The sequence below is a fragment of the Amblyomma mixtum genome, chromosome 4 (assembly GCF_055824585.1).
Source record: "Amblyomma mixtum isolate Tamu chromosome 4, ASM5582458v1, whole genome shotgun sequence".
Classification (NCBI taxonomy): Eukaryota; Metazoa; Arthropoda; class Arachnida; order Ixodida; family Ixodidae; genus Amblyomma; species Amblyomma mixtum.
The window spans coordinates 89,027,551-89,052,368 of record NC_143015.1 but is presented as its reverse complement, the minus strand read 5'-3'; the positions used below and the strand labels follow the sequence as shown (position 1 = coordinate 89,052,368).

General features: G+C 46.6%; 1 pseudogene; it reads right to left on the bottom strand.

Moving 5' to 3' along the window:
• The window catches only part of LOC149347343 (uncharacterized), a 37,297-nt pseudogene extending 13,050 nt beyond the window's left edge, over positions 1 to 24,247 (bottom strand).
• Positions 24,248 to 24,818: the final 571 nt, after the last annotated feature.

The following is a 24,818-nucleotide window of genomic DNA, read 5'->3' as shown; positions in this document are numbered from 1 at the left end:
GTACTTACCTGTGAAATTATACGTTATGGTCTGCTTCCATCTTGATGCAATTCCACCAAGCATAAAAACAAAGCATGTGCTGCCAGTACAGGCTCTGCACTTGGGTCCGAGGACGGGAGAGTGGAGCGGCCTGAAGAATATTTTAGGAATGTTATTTGGGGCATAGCAGTACACAGTTGTCAAGTTTACATTAGGTAGTAAGCATGCACTGTACTTTATTAGCATAGGAAAGCGCCAAAATAAAAGCAAAACAAACGATGATGTGTGGGGCTTAGTAGCACCTATGTATATAAGCCCGTCATGCTCCAAGCTCTAAGGAATTAAGTTAGACATCACTTTTATAACTTTTTTATAAGGTATAAGAGATTTCTTCCAAAACTACACAGATAGGGTTTGCCAAGATAAAAGCTTGGGCAAGTTGCTGGTTGAGCATTTTAAAACAGCACAAAAAAGACATGGACAGCGCCCGTGTGTACGTCTCTTCCTGTTGTCCATGTCTTTTTTTGTGCCATTTTAAAATAAAAGTATAAGGTATCGGAAGGCTGCTTGAATGTCTTTCTGTGTGTACCATTAACACACATTTAGTCATTAACCTTAAGATATTGAAATTAGCCCAGTTAAAAAATTAGTTTCATCTAATTTTTGCTTCCACACTGCTAAATTAAGGACCGCATGTCAGTGCTCATTACTGCATTCATTTTAGCTGCACTATCTGGTATGTAAAAAGCAGACCGCATTTGTTTTCGACGAAGCCTTACCGATGACAGAGCGTGTTGTAATATCATAATCCAAACCAGGTGTCAGTTGGATTTCATCCAGCATTAAGACTGCATAACGCTCTGCAGGGTTGAATGTCGACACTTTTGACGCTAACGGTGCAAATACTTCCTCAAGAATAACTAGAATGGCAAGAAAAGATCATTTTATTATGTTTGATAGCTTTATCATTAGCCCAATGGTATTGTAGAATGTATAGCTACAATATATCTTTGCTAACAGACATGCATGCTGGAATGATCACTGCTACTTTTCTTTCAAATTCAAAAGTACTAGCTTTATCCCAGAAAAAAACAACCTGTCCTGCCTTGATAAAATCTTTCCATAAAAATCAGTGCAAGCATTCTGCTGCAGCCGGATATTTGTAGCTATGCTTGCTATGCGATCATCAGTAAAGCCAATAGCTAATCCTGAGTTGCACCTGCAATTTTGAGAATGTTTACTATAGAGCTAGCATTGTTGCATACCTGGGGTAAACTTGATATCTTCAATATGTTTTTGATACGTGCGTTCAGCAGGAAGTGGCCAGCCGTTGTCTCCGAGGTACTCGTATCCTCTTCCCCCACAGGCAAGTCTGACCTTCAGAGACTCCTGAATTGTCTTCTGAGTCCAGGATGACCTTCTCATTGTTCCCTTCTGCAGAACACGCAGCTGGTCTTCTGCAAGCAGTCCACTAAATGATTTTCTGAGGGCGTCGCACTCCACTTCCGCCCTTGCACGCCTTTTCCTTCCCAAGTTAAGTTGGCGCTTTAGTATTTCAACTTCACTGAACATGTTGGGAGATACGTCCTCTTCACCTTCGTGAAAATCAGAGGCTTTGGGTGCTTCTGTTGGCTCATCAGTAGACTCAGTGTGATCCTGTGGCTGTTTTGATGCGTTCGGACCACCTGCTTTGCTGCCAGCAGCTGCAAAAGTTTTCATAGCAATTTGTTGGTTTCCACCATTTTTTGTATCCATATATGAACCACATTACTTTAAAGTGCTACATTTAATGGCAGTGCCAATGAAAGAAAGTGATGCTTCTGTGTTTGAGCATACTGGCTCATCAGCTCGCCCGTGACACACTTTTCCGGGCACCGTTGATCCCCTGGCCCAAGCCCTCAGAGGACGGTGGGAGACTCAACCTTCGCCGCACCATAAAAGAGGTCTACCTCGAGCTCCGCCTCAACAAACGCCTTTACCCTCCCCCTCATCCATCACTCACAGTGCCGGAGGCTCGCCTTCTTCGGCACGTTCAAATGAATGCAGTCATCACCACGTCTCGCCTCTTTCTCTATGGCTATCGATCGGACCCTTCCTGTCCCAACTGCCCCTGTATCTATGCGGACCTTGCCCATTGCTTCTTCTATTGCCCGTCTGCTCAGCAGTCGGGTTCCTACCCCCCACATTCTTTATCCATCATCACCTGGCTCGACTGGCCTGGCGTTGAAGGGGAGGAAGAACAGCGACTTCTGGTCGCCCAGGCGGTCGGCATGCTCGGCCTGTAAATTTTGGCCGAATAAAGGTCTTCTACTACTACTATTATCAGACCATGATTCAAATCATAAAAGCTACAAGGTCATTGCCAGTATACATTCAGGTACAAAATTGTCTATTTTGCATTATTTGTGGCTACATAACTAACCGACAAAGCAATACTGGAGTGTATCTATGAAAAAAAAAATTGATTTGTGGAAAATTACCTATTAGCAAGCCTTCCTCTTCAGGTTCAACCTCCCCTTCGAGAAAGATGCCTGGTGGTGAACACAGCGCTCGTGTTGTCGTGTTTGTTCCGTCCTCGTGTTTTTTCCGCGCTGTTTTACCATGGATAGTGAAAGGCGGGCTAATGGTGCCTGTCTGATTTTTTTTGGTGCACGGTGCGCAAAAATGCTTGGCACTGCTTTGTTCTTTAGCTTCTTCTTCCCATCCACTCTAGGCTTCTCGAAGTCTTCATCACAAAAGTGGTCCTGCAAATGTTTGCTGTACAGTTAGAAGAGTGATGCTGGTCACCCGAATGCTGGGCTGCCCAAGGAGGCTCCCAGGGCTTTTTCGAGTGAAGCCCTGTTTCAAACATGTGGAACAAGAAAAAACATGGAAGATAGCTGCAATAATAAGCTGAAACACCCAAATAAAGAGGGGAATAAAAAGAATACGTTATAAAGGTTTCTAAGTTTACGCAGTGACACTTGAAATAGCTCATTTGGGATGTAAACACGCATGTGGCCGCCATCACGCAACTTCAAGGATTGCTAACATTTGACCCATTTCTATTTTTCTACCAGTCCCAACACAACTGCACAGAAAGCGGCCGTTATGTGGACGCAAGACATGCCCGACCATGCTTTTATTGACTGTGATCGTCACGGTCCGCGAAAAACAAGTGCTATGGGTCGAATTACTCGAGGCGCGGAAAGATCGTGCGAGTGCTTGCTTGGTGTACGTTACGACGCAGAATTCTCGCGCGACAAATGTGCCTTTGCGTGCCACAAGCACGGAATAGTCGGAAGAGCCGCGTGTGTTGAGTAACAAGCGCGTACATGTGTACCCGCGTTAAGCGGGCAACCCGCGAACGATCCCTGCACGACATGCGCGACGGTCTTGCTATGAACTACTATTTTTTTAGCATCCTATCGCTAACACCGTGCGCACTGCGCTTACATACCTTCTAAAACAGCACCAAAAGCACGAGCAAGGTGCACTTACCTCGCACAAGCGTGTGTTTTTTGAAGGCTTAAAGTTCTCCCGGCCGATTGTGCGCAACCACGCAGAACGACGCTCTCGGTCATTTTTCCCGGTCGGAATCGAGAAAAAAGTCTTTCCGGACTCGGTTCGGTTGCTGCATCTGAAGGCGCAGCAGCCAGGAATGATTTCTTTAGTATCAAACATGAGAGCGACAGCTGCAACACGAGAAATGTCGGGAACTTGCGCTCTTATCAGCCGGCCCGACCGGCGCTTGGAAGGTATATGGCACCCCAAGATCACGTTGTACGGTTGGGCCAATGACCGTGTCGGCGGCGCGGGGAAAAGAAATGCGGTACTCTGAAATTTTTTTCCAGTAACTCTAGTTTCGCGTGGCCTAGAAGCCGTCGAATAAACAGGAGAACCATGGCGGCAACGCTTACGCATAGGCTCGCAGACACCCCCAGACTTCACAGTTCCGGTCGGGCACAGGCATCTAAAGTTTTCGCAGATGGCCTGGCCGCCGCACGAACCGTCCTCGGAAGAGCAATCTGCGAGCATGTTCAACAGCACTTTGTTTAAGGGTACGCATATCAATTTTTTTTTTGTATGGAGCATTTCTCTCTGAAGAAAATATTAAAGTTTTATGGTGACGGGAGTCCACCACCCAGGGGCACAGCTAAATAATTGAGAGAAACTTCTTACACGGCTAATTAGTCTTTACAAAAAAGAGCAATTCGGCAGCCGCGATAGCAACAAACCTCGTTAGGGGTAGTCGCATACCCAACAATTCTAGACAAAAGTATTTTTGAGCGGGAAAACATTGATGAACGCAATTTTTTATTAGAATGTAAGATTTCACTACAACAATCAATATATCCGTGCTCGTGGCGTATCCTCTTTTTGTCGTCCCGTTTCCTGCGCTAGCTGTTTTAACCGATCATCGGATGGCAGTCTTGATATTTTTTTCTATTAACGTTTCAGCGGTCGTCAAAAGCGCTCCCCATTTAGTTCTTTATGGAAGTTTTAACAGTGCAATGAGATAAATGGAAGCATTTTAACAAAAAGCTTTTGCTGCATATCGGAAGAACGGACCCTTACCTTCAATATTTTCTTGACAGCATCTAACAGTCTTCCAATTTTCAAAACTTTTCTCCGAGAACGTTGGACATGGCGTACGTAATGCTCGCTGCTTCCGGCCGTGCCTTGTTTAAATATGGCACAAAATATTTGACACAGAGCACGGTAATCGTCTAAGACACTCTCGAACCACATAGAACAAAATTTGTGCGGCAACGAACGTGCTACGTATATCTGGTAGCACGCCCGTCGGAAACAAAGCGATAATGCGCCTTTCCGGCGGCCTTCAGTAAAGAATATTCACGGGAGGCACTTAATACTGCGGACATGCTTCGAAAGCGAAAGCGAGAATTTTTTATGTGTAAGACACACCTACTCATTTGAATACAGCAGGACGGCAACGCATACAATAGGTTCACCTTTATTTGCCAAGAAGAAATGCAGTTTCGTGGCCTACGATTGTGTGCTCATCTCGCGATGTGAGAGTTCTTTGTTCAAATCCCCGCACCTTCGGAAGAAATTTTTGTTTGCTGACGACGCAATTATTGTTTTCTGGAACACTTTTGTTGCGAAAGCGACACTACTGAAGCCCAGCTCGGCTCGTCGCGTATGCTCGTGGCGGTGCGGCTACCAAACGAATTGGAAAAACAGCGCAATCAAAGACGAGACACAAGAGAAGGACAAAACACCAGCGCTGACTAACAACCAAATGGTTTATTGCTACAGGCAAGGCAGCATATATATGAAATGGCACGAGTAAAAACACAAAATAAGCATGAGAGAAAGATACCGCACAACCACACAACTCGATTAAAAAAAGGCACGTCACTGATTAAGATACGCAAGTTCCTTTGAGAGTAGATTTATGGATGGGCTGCTGATACAGGTGTTACCGAGCTTTCTGATATGGCAAGCCTCCGAAATGAGCCTTGTAGTCTCATCTTTATAACGGGCGATGATAGTGGTCCGATTGAGGTGCGCTTCGCAATCGGACCACTATCATCGCCCGTTATAAAGATGAGACTACAAGGCTCATTTCGGAGGCTTGCCATATCAGAAAGCTCGGTAACACCTGTATCAGCAGCCCATCCATAAATCTACTCTCAAAGGAACTTGCGTATCTTAATCAGTGACGTGCCTTTTTTTAATCGAGTTGTGTGGTTGTGCGGTATCTTTCTCTCATGCTTATTTTGTGTTTTTACTCGTGCCATTTCATATATATGCTGCCTTGCCTGTAGCAATAAACCATTTGGTTGTTAGTCAGCGCTGGTGTTTTGTCCTTCTCTTGTGTCTCGTCTTTGATTGCGCTGTTTTTCCAATTCGTAAAACATGTACCAACCAGCCCGTATTTGCCCTCTTCTACCAAACGACCATGAGTCGCCGTTGCCTAGCAAGCGCTTCAGATGCGCTCCAACCCCAGTTACTACCCGAGCTTACGTAAAACTAGGATAAGTTTGGTCAAGTTCAGAGCAGCGTCGTGCCAGTTGCGCGAGAGTTTGGTAGTGGAGAGCAACATGGGTCGCCCAATCCCTACTGGTGGCTGTGATGGCAACAGCCACCTGCCAATGCAGTGGCGCATCTCTTATACGCTGCCACTGCGCCAGGAGGGGTAGAGGACTCCCAGGGATCTGTTAATGTAAAGTATAGAGTGACCTTCCGCATATATGGAAATTAACCCATTACGCTATCGTGTCATACGCATAAGGCGGAGCTAAAGTGCCCCCTCGAATTGAAGAATGGACACCTGCTTTTGCACGTGTCCTCAGTTTAACTACGTTAAACCCCCACCTATTTTTTTCAGCAGGCTGACAAGGACTCCGGGTTTCGTTGATTATGGGCCATGTAAGGGTTCCGACTTGATAACGTGTCTTTTAAAGAACCATTGGCTAAAACGCTAAAAAGCTAAGAGGCGAAAAAGAACAGAATTGTTTCATACTAAACACTGAATATGAGAAAGTGTACCACTAATATGGAGAAGACAAAGCGTCGTTTAGATCGCGTAAAAAGAACTTAGGTGCACAACATGCACATCAGAGCAGCCACGGTGCCACTGAGATACTGTGACTTCGTGAGGGACCACTGCATAGTAAAGTCGACGATTCTAGGAATGAATTTTCACGGACGGAAGTAGACGCGACAAATTATTTCACTCAGAAAACGGGAGCGAATGAGGTTCCAGATACATACACCTCACCTGGCTTCTATTCCATGTGGTGTCGGTGTAGGTTGTAGCGTCGGACGCCGCTGTGCTGCCCGCGCTAACCATCGGGAATTTTATGCACATTGAAGAGAGGGGGTGACTTCGAGGTTGTCCTCATTGATGACGTTTTGCGGCCTAGCATCGAGAGTCATCGGTGCATCCCTGCCGGAATCGAACCTAAAAGGTGTTTTCTTAGTGGTGCCCTGCACTGAGTTTATGTAGGCAAAGACGACATAAAAGACGACGACATCGCACGTTGCGCGCAGATATATAGCAAGCATGTCGGTTGTAGTTTTGTTTCAGTGTTTTTACAGCCAATTAGTCCGTGGATGATACGCAGTCGTCTTCCTGTGGCACGTTAAATCCTGCTTCAGGATTGCCTGTACGAGTGCTCGGTGGTAAACGCAGTTCCTCTGTCCGTAACAGGAACTTAGGCGGCACTTTGGGCAAGATGGACGATTCCAAGGAACCATTTGGTGACTTCTACGGCGCTACCGGAAATCGAGGCTTTCGCTTTCGCATAACGTGTCAAGTCGTACTATTATTCACCTGCTAAGGGATATCGACGTGTGCGAGGAGGCGAGTCCATGCCGATCAGCTGGAAAGGTCTGGTTGGTGCTAGAAGTGGCCGTACAATTCCTGCTGGTCTTGTTCGAAGTGTTTTGTTGAGTTGGCAGTCCGGACAACACCTGACGTAGTGTGAGACGTGTGCAACGATGGCTGCAGTTATGCTCATCCTCAATTCGATGAAGAATGCGCCCAAAGCCAAGGTGCCCAGCTATTGGCTCGCCGTGAGAGCTCTGTACAGTTGCATCGCGGAGGTTCGCAGGAAGATAAGAAGGCAGGCCGTCTTGTTAAGTACCAAGTTTTCCTTCACGTGGTCGCCGTTCCAAAGAAAAAAATAAGGTAACGCACGTTTTGAGTGCTCCTCGGGAGATGGAGACGTGCCCTCCAGGAATTCGAAGAGGCGCTGCAGCTAAGGGTCTTGATAGTTTTCGTCCTAGAAAGGTGACTTCACCACCCCATTCTGGCGACTTGTCGCCAGGAGCTCGGGAAAGGCAGTCTACATCTTCCAGACTTGTAGATTTTGGTGATTTTCACTTAATGTAGGTACAGGTTTGACTGCGCAAAGCGGTTGGAATGGGCTTTTTTAACTGGCCACCCAACACAGTGCGTCATGACTACAGAGAACTTTGAATGGACCTCCATGCAGGTAGGGGCGGAATTTCAACGGGGCTTATGTAATCGCGAGGCACATCACGGCCCTCGAATAGTAAGGCGCGCTTTTCGACGGGGAAGGGCTAGCGTAGGCGAATATTTTTTGTACATAACCGTTTTCCTGCAGGACGATCGAGGCTAAGCCCACTCTGCATGCTTCAGTATGAATTGCTGGTCTCAGCGTCTTCGTTAAAGTGTACATGGACCGGGAGCGGAATGTAAACGACACAAAACCTCGTTGAAAGTTCCCGCTTGTTGCGCTGCCGATTTTAATTTCACGTCAGCCTTTTTTAGCTGGTAAGACGTTTGGTGTTGCGTGAACAGTTCTTGGTAAAGTGTCTGTATTGCGCACACCAGCGCACAAACCTTCTGACGGCTTTCTTACTGTCAGGTTCCGGGAAGTGGACTCCAACTTCACAGCAAGTCTGTAAGGAAGACTTGATGGCGGCCAGTACAGCCTTCCGCTGATGCTGGTGTTTGTCAAATTGTGTCGCGAAATGTACGACGTTGTCGAGGTACACAGCACACGAAAACAGCGCACACTTCCCGAAGGACGCAGAAAGGGGAGACGAGATGCAGGAAACATGTGTGCTGGGCCTTTGAGCCTCGAGCCAAAAAAAACCCTTCTGTCCTTTCATTCAGCTCACTCGAAACTAGTTAAGCGAAGTGTTGTTAAATCTTGGGTCTATAACGCAGTAAAAAAATCATGCAATCATAAGCTTGAAGATATTTTTTAAACCAGACGCGCCGATTTGTGTAGGCTGGTTACCCTCTCACGCTCTTGTCATCGTTGGCCGAGGCCTTATTGACAAAAAAAGAACCACGTTAAAGGGAAAAGGGACAGGGATAAGGAGATAGCCTTGATTCCTTACTTACATTGGATCTCACATTCACTGAGAAAGATAAGAAAAAAAGTAGGAATAGATGTAGTATTTCCAGCCCCAGATCGTCTGTCAAGCCTGTGCAAGCTGGTAAATCAGATGGGTCGCAGATACGTTGGCTGCACCACGAATCGTCGCGATAGGTTTACTTCCTGTGCTCAAAGCGTAGTCTGCTCAATTCCCTCTCTTGAGGTCATGCTTATGTAGGACAAAGCGGCAGATGCTTTAACAAAAGACTGTCAGAACACAAATACAATGTAAGCACACGAATCTCAGGCCATCTGGGCGTCCACTTCCGCGATTGTAAATGCACTCCTCACTGGAATGTCACAAGCGTGCAGAACAGGTGCAGTCACCAAATCACGCGAGAGATAATTGAAGCAAAAAAAATCGCAAGCCTTAAAGACCACTGTGTCAGCACCCCATCCGTAGCCCTTCTGGTTAAGGAATTTCGTTTCCTTGCGACAGCTCAGCATTCACGATTTCCCGCTCTTTTCCTGCTGTGATTGTCTATGTTTCATGTCTTATCCCTCTTGTTGTTTTTGACGCCTTGAGTATATTTACCGATGTGTCAGAGCAATAAAATTTCAGTTGTTAGTCAGCGCCTGTGTCTCGTCTCCCCTTCCTGCGTCCTTCGTGAAGTTTGCGCTGTTATCGTGTGATAGAAAAGCAAATAGCTCGTGATGTGTTCTTCGAGATACACAAGGCAGGTTTTCCCAATCAGTCCTGCCAACACCGTGTCCATTACTCGTTGAAATGTTGCTAGTGCAAAACAAAGTCCGAAAGGGATTATTTTGAAATCCTATAACCCCTCCTGCATGATTAAGGCTGTCTTTTTGCGGTTTCGTCTGTGGACCTCAGTATGCCAGCCCCCCTCTTCAGATCCATGGACGCTGTACTTGGTGTGGCAGAGTTGATCTAGCGTATCTATTGTCGATTCGGGGTAAGGGGTACACGTCTTTTTGTTATGTTGTTCATTAGTCGGTAATCGAGGCAGAACCGCAGTGTGCACTTTTTCTCATAAGACGAACCGGTCCTCCCCATCGGTTCTGGATGAACCGGTCCTGGATGAACCGGTCCTGGATGAGGTCGCCACGAAGCATTTCGACTTAATCCCTGGTGGCTGACCCTCGCATGCACGGTAAGGCCTTTGACGTATAGGTGGGCCATGCTTGACGGTTAGGAGCGATTCTTTGCTATCGATGTTTGTCAAGCCTGTTGAGACGACGGCAATCACTATCGGCAGTTTGGAAGATGATTGGGGACTGTCTTTTCTTTTCTGAGGCAGGCCTGGATGATGTCGTAGGTTGTCGTGTGTCTTACTTTAACCTTAAGATGATCGATGGAAGAGTGCAAAGGCGTCTGAAACGTCTCACAGTTTGGCTAAGAAATAAATCATTGTGCCGCATTATCGGTCGATATTCTTCACTGACGTTTGCAAAAGAGGGGAATCTTCCTGCGATGCCACTCCCTCCGTTTTAGAGGCTCTGCGTATTCTCTTATATAGCACTGTCGATGTTCTTGACACCCTGAACTCCTAGACAGACCACGACGATTGACCGCCGTGGGACGCTCAGTTCTTAAAGTACACTGAAAACCGTTTTACTTTGGGATGTCGTGAGCAGAAATAGGACTCCATTCTGTGAAAACGGGACTGACTTAAACTGTAAGTCGCTGATTGTTCGATGCTTAGAAAGAAAGTCCATGCCTTCGATCACATCTCCTGTACAGTGATGGATGACTGGAAAGGCCGCCGGATAGTTGTGTCTGTTGGCCCCTGGTGGGGTGCATCATTCCGTCTGTGTAGTAAGGTAGCTTCCAGCGGTGCGGATTTGCTAGTCATCCCATACGATCACCACATTCATGAGCTACGCGTCGAATTCTCCGATGATCCTGCAGTACTCTTCTCCCGACTCACCAAGGGCTGCAGTTTACAGCCGGCGATAGACACTTCAAAGTCGGTAGTTCCCGTTCTCGTATTTTGATTTGCAGTTAAGCCTCGGCTTTGTGGGGCGCTTTGAATGCCGGTGGGGCAGCTCGTTCTCGTTTTTTTTGGTTTCGGCGCCATGTCGAACTTGGTTTACGTTGTCGTCGAGCTGGTCTTCGTGGTTGGTGTTATCGTAGACGCGGTAGTGAAATTCGGTGTTCTTAATTATGACTAGGATCCTCAAGTCAATGCCGCAACGCTTCACTTTTATCCGTTGATAAACCAAATACAGCACGGCAATGTGCTTGGCTACTCCTGTAGAAAGGTCATTTCACTTGCTGCCTTTGCAGACTAGCCGTATAATGTGTATTTTTCGGTTCAATGGTTTTGGACTCGTTTGGTTGATCACGTTTAACGTACAAAGCGACTGAAGCAATGAAGAAAACCGCTGGAGAAAGCTGCAGAAAATTTCTCCTGTAGTGCTTTCCTTGCACTTACAACGCGAGGTGAAATGGCTTCTCTCATTTGGCCGCCCTCGAAATGAAACTGGTGCAGCCAGGACGGAACTTGCGTCATTCGAGTCAACAGCCGCACACCGCAACCACAAAGCCACCGCAGCGGCTCAGGATCAGTGGGTTCGAGAAATGTTGTTACTTGTGATTTTCAGTAAACATACCATCTAAATAACAGTGATTAGCATGCTTTGCTCCGTAACAATTTCTTCCAATCACCAGAAAAATTTGTTTCCGCGCCGGAATCACCCATTCCAAGTTAAACGCATTTCATGCCGCACTCTTGTTGCGAAAATGTCTAACATTTCTCAGTGCTTCTATCGCTTTTTGTCATTCTGATGTATTGTTATTTTGTTCTGTACCAGGGAGCCGCCACGGTGCCTCAGTGGTTATGACGCTCGGCTGCTGACCCGAAAGACGCGGGTTCAATCCTGGCCACGGTGTTTGGATTTCGACGGAGGCGAAATTCTGGAGGCCTGTGTACTGTGCGAGGTCAGTGCACGTTAACGAACCCCTGGTGTCGAGATTTCCGGAGCCCTTCACTCCGGCGTCCCTCATAGCCAGAGTCGCTTTAGGACGTTAAACCCCCGAAACCATAAACCGAAGCGTTTTGTACCAGGCGGTGCATTGTTCCTCTCTTGCACGTTTTATTCTGTTATTCTGTTATTTCTACTATAGCAGAACGGCAGATTGGGCGAGTTGGTGTTCCATGGTGACAAGTACATTCAGCGCCAAGTCAGCGCCGTGTTTGTCGTCTCCTCTTTTTTCTGGTCCTGTTGTTTAGAGCTGCTTGATTGTACTTGTCATCATTTCTACTACTGTTATTTGTTATATATGTACATATTGTACCTTTGTGCTTAGCGTATACCGAAGCTCCCCCCGATGTAATACCTTCGACTGAGTGCCTTTGCCCGTTAAAAGGCAAGACCTACGATTTGAATTGAATACCTTCTGCCTCATAAAAACTTACAGCACTTTTATTTTTGTTGTTTTCGTTCTAGGTTTCAACGAAAATGGTCAAATTCAAACTTGTTAAACATAGTGAGCCCTAGGAAAGAAACGGCTCGGCTTTCCCATGCGCATGGACACTTGACCTTAAGCCACAGGGAAGCGGCAGGAATAATCCGGGAAATGCTTCAATATAAAACGAAAACCAACAGGAAAATTTCTACATTATTTGTATGTAGTGAAGTGTTCACAGACCGGTTCGCGAGAACAACATTAGCTTAAGAAAATGTTTTGCTAGGCTGCTTAGAGAAATGACCGGTGCCGCGTCCCCATGGCTTAAGTCGAATGCTCAAGTTCCAACGAAACTATAAAGCTTAAAGATATTTGAGGTAAAGAAACTAAATATTTCGAGGACTGCAATGAAATTTGTTATCGTAGCTAAGCATATTAGCAGAATTATTTTTACTGGCGATATCGATGATGCATTGAGGGACCTACGGTACTGTATCTGTATCGGACGCCAATTGCAGTTCTGTGTCAAGTGCAGGTATTGGAAATACAAGTATCGAGCTAAGCCTCGGGTGTGGAACTTCTAAGGGGCCCACGTACGTTGGTCCTCTGAATATCACCGGGTTTTCCGCTGACCGCGCCTCTTAACGACATTGCGCTAAAATAAGAAAAAAAGGCTGCTTTCAGTGAAAAAAAAAAATTCTGGAGCATCAAAGAAACCAAATGCATTGCAGGTATTGGCGTTAAGGGATCGTTTTCACAAGCACTCAGCGATTATGTCAATTACTTTTTCTTAGAAGATTCCTGAGAGACACCGCGCTGCAATCCACTTCCACTAAACCAATGGACACTGAAACTTCCTGGGACGTCCCACAGGTGTCCTAAACGTCCACAGGAGGTCCTAGGAAGTTTCAGTGCCCATTGGGTAAGTGACTACGGAGCCTTTGATAATCTCAGCGTTATTATCGAATTCACGAATAGGTTTTCTCGACCTGTTTGTAGAAAATAGTGTTTTAAGCTTCACATTTCTCGGCATGCAAATCCTTGCGCACGTTCCACGTAGTCACTCCGTTTGATGCGGTAAGTGGACGGCAGTGCTGTGTGCCACGTGGTGCGGTGCTGTGGCCAAAAAATTTAGGGGGCACTTTGACGATCTAAACTGCGCGAAGCGAATGCTTTCCACGCAATTTTGCCTGCACGGCAGCAGGCACAAACGAGACGGCTATGGGGCGACTTGGACCGGCTACCCGTGACTAAGTAGTCATGACTAACTAGTGATGATTGGTTAATGAGTAACTAGCCATGATTGGTTGTTGGCTAACTAGTCGTGATTGTTTAATGACTAAATAGTCATGACTAGTTAATAACTAGTGCTGAATATGTTAGTCATGCCTTACCAGTCATGACTAACTTGTATTGACTGGTTAATGACTAACTAGTTATGAGTGGTTAATGACTAATCACTAATAACCAGTCATGATTGGCCATACATGGCCGTTTAATGACTAACCAGTCATCTAACCAAGCATACTTATCCATAGCTGACTAGTTGTGGCTCGTTAATGACTAGTTGGTCATGACTTGTGAGTAGTAATGACTAGTTACGACTTTCACGTGAGTTGCAACAAACAGACGGACAGACTCATGGCGACAAGTATGAGTACTTAAAGGCTTTCGCCTCATACATGCTAGCCGTTAGCGCTTACCGGTGGGGTAAGAGCAGTGTTGTCCCATGAGGTAAGCACCTTCCTTGCAGATGCATCTTTTTAGGGTGCAGCTGCTCGTGTCTCCGTTTGGGCTGAGGTATTCTTTGCACGTCGCGTCGTTATCGCACTCTGCGAGGGAAAGACGTGGCCGGCAGTGTATTACTCGTTAGGATTGCCCGAGACCTTTTTCGAGAGTGTGTTTTTTCAGGATGCATGAAAGGACACGCACAGAGATTGCGAAGAGCGATCTGTACTAAGGGAGCAACCCTTTGCAACCCCTTCCTGCGCAGCATGTGGTTGAAAAGGTCGCTCATGTTCTTTTTTCATTTTTCCGTCAGATCTCGGCTCTATTATGCGTGATTCACATACCTCAAACACACACGAGGAGACAAAAAGATGATTGAGAGCATTCCCTTCGCACTGCGGAGTTCGTAATCCTCATGTAGCTACGAAGTGAATTCTTCAATATACGATCTGTAGCAATCTGTGTTCTGTAGCAGCAAAAGAAAATATAGCTTTGTCATTAAGCCGTTTGACATTAAGCCTCGCTTCTCAAGACTTATCATTTGAAAACTAAAGCGACCTCCTTGTAAATGACAGAAACAACATTGGTTTTAGTTTTATTTCCAGCTTTGCGGAACAGCTCTAATGACGACTGATAGAATATTTCCTTTGGATTCTGTAGAGGGTATATTCTTTTTCACGTACCTGCAGCTGGGCAGCAGAGTAGAATATGGTTCAGTTAAAGGGAAAGTGCATATGTTTTAGAAATCGACGAGCTTAAGAGGATCGAATGTGTCAAACTTGAAGGTAAAGCATGCGAAGTGTTTTTTGCCTAGCACTTGAAATAGTGAAGTGATCGCCGATTAAAATCCGGACGTCCTTCAAGCTTCTCCGCAGCGCACAACGCCAAGTGGGGCGCGCATGATGACGTCATCAAAGGTATCGGTACATTTCCAACACAAAAACGCCTGCTTTGAAGCGAAATCCAACGCCACCGGAGGCATACCATGCCGAAAGTTGTTTTGCAGCATCTAACGCATCAGGGCAGGGTGCGGCTGACGACAGCGGTAATTTGAAATCATACCTTCCGTGACATCATGCTGAATTTCTCTGCACTCCTCCGGTGCATTGAAGAGAAGCGCAAAATTCAATCGTCGTTTATGTCACTATTTTAAATGCTAGTGCAAAAACACTTGGCATGCTTTACCAACATCCTATATAGATTTGAATCCTTGAATATCGCGAAATTCTCAAAAAAGTGCTGCAGTTTCCCTTCAAGCATTAATTATCAATATATTCACCGCAGTCCTGTCGCATGACATCAATGCTCTGACGCGATATGAAATTCAACGGCCACCCTTAAACAGCAAAAAGGGAAAGGAATATTGTGCAACAGAAGAAACAACTGGCCCCAAGGGCAAGTATTGTATACTGTCACCTAGTGGTGACTGCAGTCGGGCGAACAGGAAAATAGCGAGAATGTCTTCGAAACGAAACTCTTTATTTGGGCTGACTTGCGCCCGCAAAGAACTGAATTACTCGGCGGCGGCGTAGCAACAAGCGTGCTCAGCGGTCGTCGAACAGAATGCCCGCCGCTGTCGGCCGTGCTTTTTAAAGCTGAGAGCGAGCATTCGAGATAAAGCTTGGAAAGTTACTAGAACATTCTGGTGCAAAGTAGAATCGGTTCCGCCTGGATGCGATCAATCGAGATAAATCTAGGCGCGTCTTGCGTCACAAACGAAGCGATAAGGCGGCGTGTCGGCAACCTTGAAGCATGAACAAACAAACACTACAAACAACACTTGTTGCTGCGCTAGTCGGTGCATTATTCTTCGTACAAAAGTTAGCGCAAAACACAAGACACTCACAAGAAAGGTGGACAGGACAGCGCGCTGCTCAAGACTGAACTTCGGTCCTTCTGCCAAGACCTTGAAGACTTCCTCCTGTACTTCAACATCACAACCAAGACTGAACTTCGGTCCTTCTGCAAAGACCTTGAAGACTTCCTCCTGTACTTCATCATTACACTCAAGACTGAACTTCGGTCCTTCTGCCAAGACCTTGAAGACTTTCTCCTGTACTTCAACATCATATCACAACTGAACTTCGCTCCTTCTGCCAAGACCTTGAAGACTTCCTCCTGTACTTCAACATCACAAAGCGCGTTGTCCTGTCCACCTTTCTTGTGAGTGTCTTGTGTTTTTCGCTAACTTTTGTACGAAGAATACTACAAACAAACGCTACAAAGATTCGCGGCAATATGCAACATCATAGATCTCGAAGCATCTGCAGGAAGCGGGGACTCACTTATCGGGCAGAAGTGCCTCTGCTCCTCGAACCTGGTCCCCCTCGGGCACCTGCAACGTCCGTTGGGTGGATTGCTGCACTTGTTCTTGAACTTGCGGCAGTCCCAGTCCGTCGAGCAAGGGGTATCACCGTTCACTGGGTGTAATAAGAATCGCATAAATCCGGCTTGAATGCCTTGTGCCACATTCCGACTTGCTCATGTACCCTTGAGTTGGAGGACCGAAGCCGTACGCGGCAACGTACGCGGCAACGTACGCGGCAACCCGCTCGGATTCCAGTTCTGCAGGACGCAAAAATTCTCTTGCAAACGCCCCATTGACAACCCCCGGCGCTCCGCCGCAAGTCAACGGCGCCCTAACGCTTCCTTGACAAATCTCGATGCTGCGCCGCATGGCAGCGGCATCCTATGGGGAAGTATCAGCGAGCGCTACGGCAGACATGCCCAAACATGCATCAAGATGCGAGACAACGAGGCGCCCGTTACCCTTACCTCTGCAAGTCGCCGCGCGCGGCAAATTTCAAGTGGGTGCCCGCGCGGTCGCTGCCATCAAGTACTGCCTTTGGATTCGACCGTTTCATTGACAACAGTTTCTCGGGCTTTATAGGGCCCAGCGCTGCCGCTTGGAGGGCGAGACAGATCCCCCGTGTGTCGAGTGCTACGCACGAGTGGAGTCGGATGGTGTGGCGCGTTGGAGACTCGGACATCGCTGTGCGAGAACAGTTGCGTTTTCTGGTAGCTCTCGGCCCCCGTGCCAGTCTTGTTCTATACAACGCCCTGTATATAGTGTATAAAACGTTTTTCTTAGTCTCACCGACGCCTGACTCGGAGTCTTCGATACCGCCAGGACAGCTGGCAGCGCTCAGTCATGAAACGGGTGGCGAACGCTACAGGACCACGTCTGGGGCACAACAAAGGTCTCGGTTTTTGAACATCGTGTCCAGCCATCAGGCTCGCAACGATGCTCTCATCGCCTTTGGTGCATTACAGTACGGTCGCAATTATTACAGAAGCGAACGATTTCGCGTTGGCGGGCCAAAGTGAACAACTTCCCCTGCTGTGTTGCTCAGCTCGGTCCGTATTCTAGAACCTTCAGATTCTAATATGTTCATTTCGCGGCCGTCTGGTCCTTTGTCATCGCTCACTCAGATATACCCTCGGCTTTCAAGTGTCTGTTGAAGGCGACTCAGCCATTGGGTGGTACACGACCGGACATCGTCATTGGCTGCCATTGAGTGCGATATGCAGCCAATGGTGAAGTGCATTGCAGCGTTCGGTCAACAGCTGCGAAGGGCAGCTAAAGCTGTTGTGGCCACATATCAAATCAAATCAAATCAAATCAAAGTTTATTTCCCATCTAGCACTACAGATGGAGGAATCGTAGAAAAAAGCTGCCCTTGGGCAGCTTGACGAGTCTACAATCCTAATTATTGACAGGGAGGCAACACAAGAGTTTATACAATTTAAAAAAACAAGCACATCAAGGAAGCACCGGAGAATACACGAAACAGCAATATGTATACATAATGAAACTTAAACCATGTTATTTAAAAACAAATTATGTAGTTCACGACGGAAAAAGAAAACAAATCGAGGTTAATGTGGGTATACCTATTTAGAAGAGATGGAAGTGTGTACTGAAGGCATTCCCTACCAAGATTTAATCGAGGTGTTGGCACTGTCCATTCTTCGCCACGTCTTGCTGGATAGACTGATTCTTTTTTTCCTTAGTTTTGCTAAATTTTTAAGATTTGTTACATTCTTCTTGATTTAGGGGAAACCCCCGAGGTGGAGTAGATTTTTAATAAGGGAGTATTTACTGATTGACATCCACCAAGCGCAGCGATACGGCTGCAGAGGAAAACATAAGAGTAGAGCAAAACCAGGACGACGGACGAAAGGGAAGAGAACACACACCAACACACACACACCAGAGGAAAGCTACACCGTCCTGGTTAGGTCAGTTGGTGGAGCGAGTACCCCGCTGAAGGGGTGTTCCCGGGTTCGAAGCTCACACCAGGACGAACTTTTCTCTGACTGCGAAACTTCTAAGAAAGCGGTGTAGTTATCCTCTGCAGCCGTATGGCTGCGCTTGGGTGGATGTTACGGAGTAATCACTCCCTTATTACAAAATCTACTCCACATTAGGGGATTTACTTAAACATTTGACCAACACTGTGCCCACTTCGCGTTATTGATCAGTTCGCTCTCACCCTACCATAAGCTTGCGACTGCCCCGCTGAAGCGGAGGTCCCGGGTTTGAACGCTGGATCAGGACAAATTCTTCAACTGCGAAGTTTCTGGGAAAGTTGTGCAGCTTTCCTTTGCAGCCTTACGGCTGCGCTCGGGTGAATATCAGTGAGTAATTATTCCCTTACTACTAAGGCTCTGATCCGGTTGCCAACCAGCCACTGGCAAGGTCGCATTCCATAGACACCTGAAAGCCGACGGCATATCTGAGTGTTAGTTGACAGAGCACCAGATAGATGTGAAATGGATGTTTAAAAATCAAGAGCTTATAGAACACGGCCCTGGTCTTCAAATGAACATGCACATTTGTAGACAAAACAAGCCAACTATACTGATGTATTTTGCGCCGTTTCTTTGCAGGAGATGAACTTATGCAGTAAATTTTATCCCGCGTGGGCTAAGCCTGCAGTTATCACCTAATAATTATTTTAACTGTATCGAGCGCCCATAAGTACTTGAGCGTGGTTTTTTTTTAAAGTCTGCAACAGCAACTTCATGGTGTCTATGCATGTGGATTGCGCGGAAAGGTAGACATTTACGCGTAAAGTTACATTAAATACGTTAAAATAGGTTTGGTTTGGTTTATGGGGTTTAACGTCCCAAAGCGACTAAGGGTATGAGAGACGCCGTAGTGGAAGGCTTCGGAAATTTCGACCACCTGGGGCTCTTTAACTTGGAGTGACATCGCACAGTACACGAGAAAAAAAAAAACTCACATTCAAGAAACAACTGTTCAGCCTTATTTTAGGGCCGATTACACTATGCTGAAGTTGAAGGCCAATAACATAAAAGGCAAGCTCAGTTCTTAAAAAGCCGGAATGAGCATTGCGGTTTTAGATACCGAACGTCAAAACATTCTTCTGAAAACATACAAAAATGGCGTTGTTGGTGTGCACACTAATCAAAATGCGCAGCTTGAATGTTTGATGCTGAAAACACATACGTATAATGTGGTTTATGAAGAAAAGAATGTCAACATTATTTCCGTTAGGAAATCTCATGCAGCGACGCCATACCATTATTTCTCAGCCTACGGAAGACACTTTAAATTCTGTTCAAATAGATCTTTAAGCATTCCTTATCTGGAAACATGTCACCAATTCAAAAAATTTTGAAAATGCAGTTCACTTTTTATATCGGTGGCATTCAAATACCCAATATGGCCCTTTTCTCTTAAGAAAAATTGAAGAGTTGAATAGTTATCTGTAAATATTTATCTATCATTCTATTGCACCCTGTCACAAAAAATAATGCCCAGCTTACAGTGCAGTTCACTGCATAGACCTTGCCAACGCATATTGCGTGACATTAGAAACAATCATTGCTATCGTATAATTACAAAATCCTGGTACATACAAATAAGTTTTATTGCGAAAGCAACAGTACGCGAGTCGCCGAGCCATTTTGCGGAGCTGACGAAAGGCCATACTGCGCATGCGCGAGGAGCCGCGACGTCACACGGCGCACAGCTGGCGAGCCGCCGCCGTCGCTGCGCGGGTGACTCAGGGGTGCCGCCGCCGCGCTCGCCAGTTGCGCATGCGCAGTAGCGGCGCATAGCTACCGCGCCGGGGCAGCGGCCGGGGCCGCCGCCGCTGCCATGCGCTCTCCATCGCCTCTCTCTCTCTCTCTCCTCGTTGCTTTCATAATGTTCCACGTTTAACCAGAGCTAAACTACTGCCAATTTTTTAGTGGCTCTATTACTCTCTCCGGTGTTTGCTAACCAGTTCCCACACGCTTCTTGTAATTTCATTGCTCACATTGTAATTTCATTGCTCACAATCGCGTAATGTTTTCAAAGATAACTGCTCCGTTTTTCGTCTATGCAGGTCGCAAAGATCATCTTGGAGGGAGTGGCAACGCCGCCTTGTGTCGGCTGTGCTTCTAAGATAATTTCGAACTGCGTGTCACTATCATAATACTGCTCTTTCGACGATAGTTTCAGCGACGGTTGCTGCGAGAAACTTTTGCACATACAAGCACGATTGAGAAGCAGAACCATGTCGAAGCAAATAGCAGTGGGCGAGTTTGTAAGCGTTCATATTTGCAGCGAGGGGCTCACCGGTGATTTCAAATTTGGCGCCGAAGAAATTCTCCAATGTCGGGCCTGCTCCGCCTAGGGTAGTCTACACAGCTTCTTAACAATCTGCGGTATTCATTTACTTATTTAGGATATCATCAAGTGCCCTCAGTTTGAGGGTATTACATGAGGGGTAAAACAAATACATGACAATGTATACAAAGGGCAAGCAGAAATGGGGATGAACTCCACAAGACAAACAAAAATGCAAGCATATTAAAAAAAAAATAGCATAGATATTTCCAAAGAAAAAATGATAAGCCGAAACAGCGAAAAAAAAATAATATATGTGGGCAGAAGATACGGTCTCGGTAACTTGGCCTAATATAGGGTGCTGGTCCCACGTCGGGCTCTTGTCATATAGACTAATCGGTCCCTCACTTTGACAATGTTGGCCATCCAGCTATTTTTCTAGACCATATGACGTCAGGCCAAAATAAGATGGCCGCATGTGCTCCTGATGAAGGCCTCACACAAGGTCAGTAGATTATTTCACATGGGCGGGTCGAATAAGCCTAATTCTAGGCCGATTGTACGGGAAGATGGGGAGAATGCATGGTAAGTCGTTACTGGTACTTGGTATTCACACTATATTCGTGATTCTCAAAGCTCAGTTTCTGGAAAAATTAAGGTGAATCATAGCGTTAAAGGGAACGTAAAATGGTTTTTTGACAATTCAAGGTTTTTCGAGAATTAGAATCAATGAAGCTACTTGGTAACGCGTGCAAAGTAGTTTTGCGCTAGCGTTAAAAATGGCGACGCAATCACCGATTAAAACCACAAAAATTTTTAGGCTTCTGCTCACGGCGTTGGATAACTGCGGGGAAACTCGCGGTGACGTAAAAACTGGCGAAATTTCAGATGTCCACTGCCTTCGTCTACATGCTGCCGTGTGTTTTCTGATGCCGCAAGCAATGCTTGATGAGCTTCGACGGCATCCTTTTTCATCCTTGAAGCAACCGCTTCTTCGCTGGACACTTAGAGCCGCCGTAGGTGACGTCAGCACTAGTGCCTCTGCCTGTCGCTGTGCCCTGGAGAGAACCCTGAACGCCCATGCCCCTTTAGTCGGTGATTAGATCACCGTTTCAAATCCTAGCGCAAAAAGATTTCGCATGTTTTACCTGCAAGTTTCAAGCATTCGGCTCGCTTAAACTCATTGAATTTTAAAAACCCTTCAGTTTCCCTTGAACATCGAGTCCGCTACTCTGGGCTAACACCTCCATAGGGCATTTAATTAAGATGCGCCAAACTCTGTACTGGGTACCAAACTATGTATCCGAGATTTCCTAAGAATAGTCGACACACTAGGAGCTATGATCGAATACATCGATTTCGTTCAATCATTACATCTTCGTTTATCACAATTGGCTCTGCTATGCTAAGACTGCCGACACCAATACACTCCCGTTTTCAAAGGAAATGAGTGCTGTTGCCCGGCGATGTGAACTACTGTTGTGTTCTCAGCCGCGGCTAAGTCAACCTTAGTAGTTCCATCTTCAAGAGTTAGTCGGCGGCTCTGTCATATTGCATGAACATATGATGTCCACCCTTGTACAAAGACAAATCGATAACTTCCATTGTTCGGATCCGTTAGTACAAACACACATGAAGCGCCACCTAAAAGACTGCCGGCAATGTGCATGGGTTGGGGTGGGCCATCGGCAAAGCATGAAGGCAGCCAACATATTGCATATCAGTAAATAAAAAAATTTAGACGACCATTCAAATTCAAGACGAAAATTGAAGCCCATTTTATTCACTATTCGGTCTGTTGTTGGAGAGCGACGTGATCCAGAGTTTCAATTGACTTTCGTAGAAGGCTCCCAATAACCGAGTACACTACAGTTCCTTGACTGTTTTGGATGCTGAACTTCTGATCACCTGAACACCAGCTGCAAATGGCTGTGTAAAAGTGGTATTTAATTATTAGTTAGGACTTACAGGGCACGAATTGCGACCAATCACATCATTAATTTGACCGCTACCTGCCACGGTGCGAAGCTTCTTACAGTACAATGTGCAGGTTGTGAATAGACCACTAAGTCGGATGACCGAGATGGCCTACCTCTCTCCCAGTTTGCTTCTCTTGGGATTTCAACGCTATAGCGTTAAAGACCCCGTCCGCCACAAAATCGGGTGTCGGTGTTGTGAGCAGAGCACAAAATTGCGGAGACTTTTTGCTGACGCGACTCAGCCGTGTAATGCTCTCGCCGAGGTGCAGTCGTCGTCACGGGCGCATCCTTGGGAAGTTACGTACTCGTGCGCTAAATTCTGAATCCTGTACAATTATCTTGAAGCGTTCATTAAGCAATTACACGGGCTGTTTGCTATGCAAGCAGCAGAAAAAAGTGAGCAGTAGATAACGTAATCAGCAGCCACGGGACCCGCAGAAGTCTCGTAACGCGGCTGTGTGGGCGGACCGAAGTGACGACGGGTATTTGTCGCCGCGAACAGCGAAACACCGTGTCGTGTCAGCTAAGGGCCACCGACACAGACGTCCGCCGAGCATCGGCGTCGGCGTTGTGCGGCAAGGCGAAAAAAATTGCGAAGACACTTTGGCAACTAAAGTGTTGAGAGGCGTAAGAAGAGGACACTATGCCGTGACGGCTTCCGGTGGATGTGACGTCACACTGTTGCCGTGGCTGTATCGATACCCAAATTATACACCTTTCGGGGATCTTAACTGTTACTTACGCTTAATTACACATTTTAAAATCTAATTTGACACAAATCCTACGTTTTTCCGACCATTCTATGACAATTTTCACTATGCCGTGACGACATCCGGTGGAGGTGACGTCGAACTGTTCCCGTGACTATATCGACGTCCGCGCTATTTCGGCGCAATTTCGACATTTCCGCCTATAATTAATTAACCAATTACTCTACAGTCATCAAACTTAGCTTCTAGGTTCATTTTTTCCTCTTCTATCTGAAGCAACCATTGGTTTTGTATCTTTTTTAGTTCCCGAGTTGAACGCGTGTGTCTTGCTTTGTTAACGGCCGGACGACAGTGTGAGCAATTCAAAGCTGTCGCCTTTATACAATGCGGAAACCGCGTTGGCATACGCGGTATGCGGACTGAAATCGGCCCAATTCAGCGGCTCGGTTTCTGAACTCGGTGTCGTCCCTTGCTCGCTTGGCTTTTCTCAGCGTATCACAGCACCGACCATGTTTGCCGGCATTTCGTGCACGAGAGCAGACGACAACGAAGCACTCCGTGTGTCGCAACTTCTGGGGCCCACGTGAGGGTTGCTGTTCTTCCCTGATCATGACGTCACAGCACACCACGGCACTCGGAAACAGAAACCGAAATCGTATCCCGCATACGCAGGTCAATACGCACCGTTTGACACAAAGAACACGCCAGCGAAAGCTTTGGTGTGTCCTCCTCTCAATGTGGCCCTTAAGCGTCCCCTCCATTGTGTTTTTTTCGCGGATTTTTTGCTCTCGGTCAACGACGCCGAAGAGGCCCATGGCGACGCCGGTTTTTTCTTCCTAAGAAGCTGCTTAACACTATGACGTTAAAAGCCAAGATGTGCAAGAAAAGGCGAATGCAAAGTGCAGGACTTGGGCCAGGGTGGGTGCAGACTTACCGGAGTACGGCGTCACAAGCACTGTGGCGTTGATGGACACCGTACCATTGGCGAGTGTGAACATGACTGATAGCCGGACGCTCCCGTCACCGAAGTCCATTCGTGAGCTGGCTAGTTCGTACCTCATTTGCCTGAAGGAGAGGGGTAATCAGCCGATAATCAGGTCTTCGACCACAAGTTGAACAGCCTGCCACGTGGCTCTACGATTCGTCGACTGTTCTACACGGCGATGGCCGCTGGGGCGCGGTCAAAATTAGAGTTACAGTATAAGTATTTAGGATTACGCGTTCGCTTTCCCCGAGCCTCTCGCACTTCTATTGGCCACGCGCAAAGACATGGGTGAAAAACATACATGAATTGCGGAGAAGCCAACGCCTTTGCATTGTTTAGCATCTGACCGCTGCTGACAGTAAATTCGTGCGCCTATTGTTCTCGTGCTTAGCGGCATTTGTTTTTGTCCCAGAGCGCAAGTCCATAAAGAACGGTGTTTTCTTGTCAATGACACGTAATTTTTTTCCCCAATTAATCGCTAATTGGGAACAAGAAAACGTTTGTGAGTTGTGGCGTTTACAACATACTGCGCCACCCACACACATGACGAGTATTTGTTCGTAACTCATTGATGTAGGTTTCGGTGCATCCGACGCATTACTAGGAAGTCACATTCAACG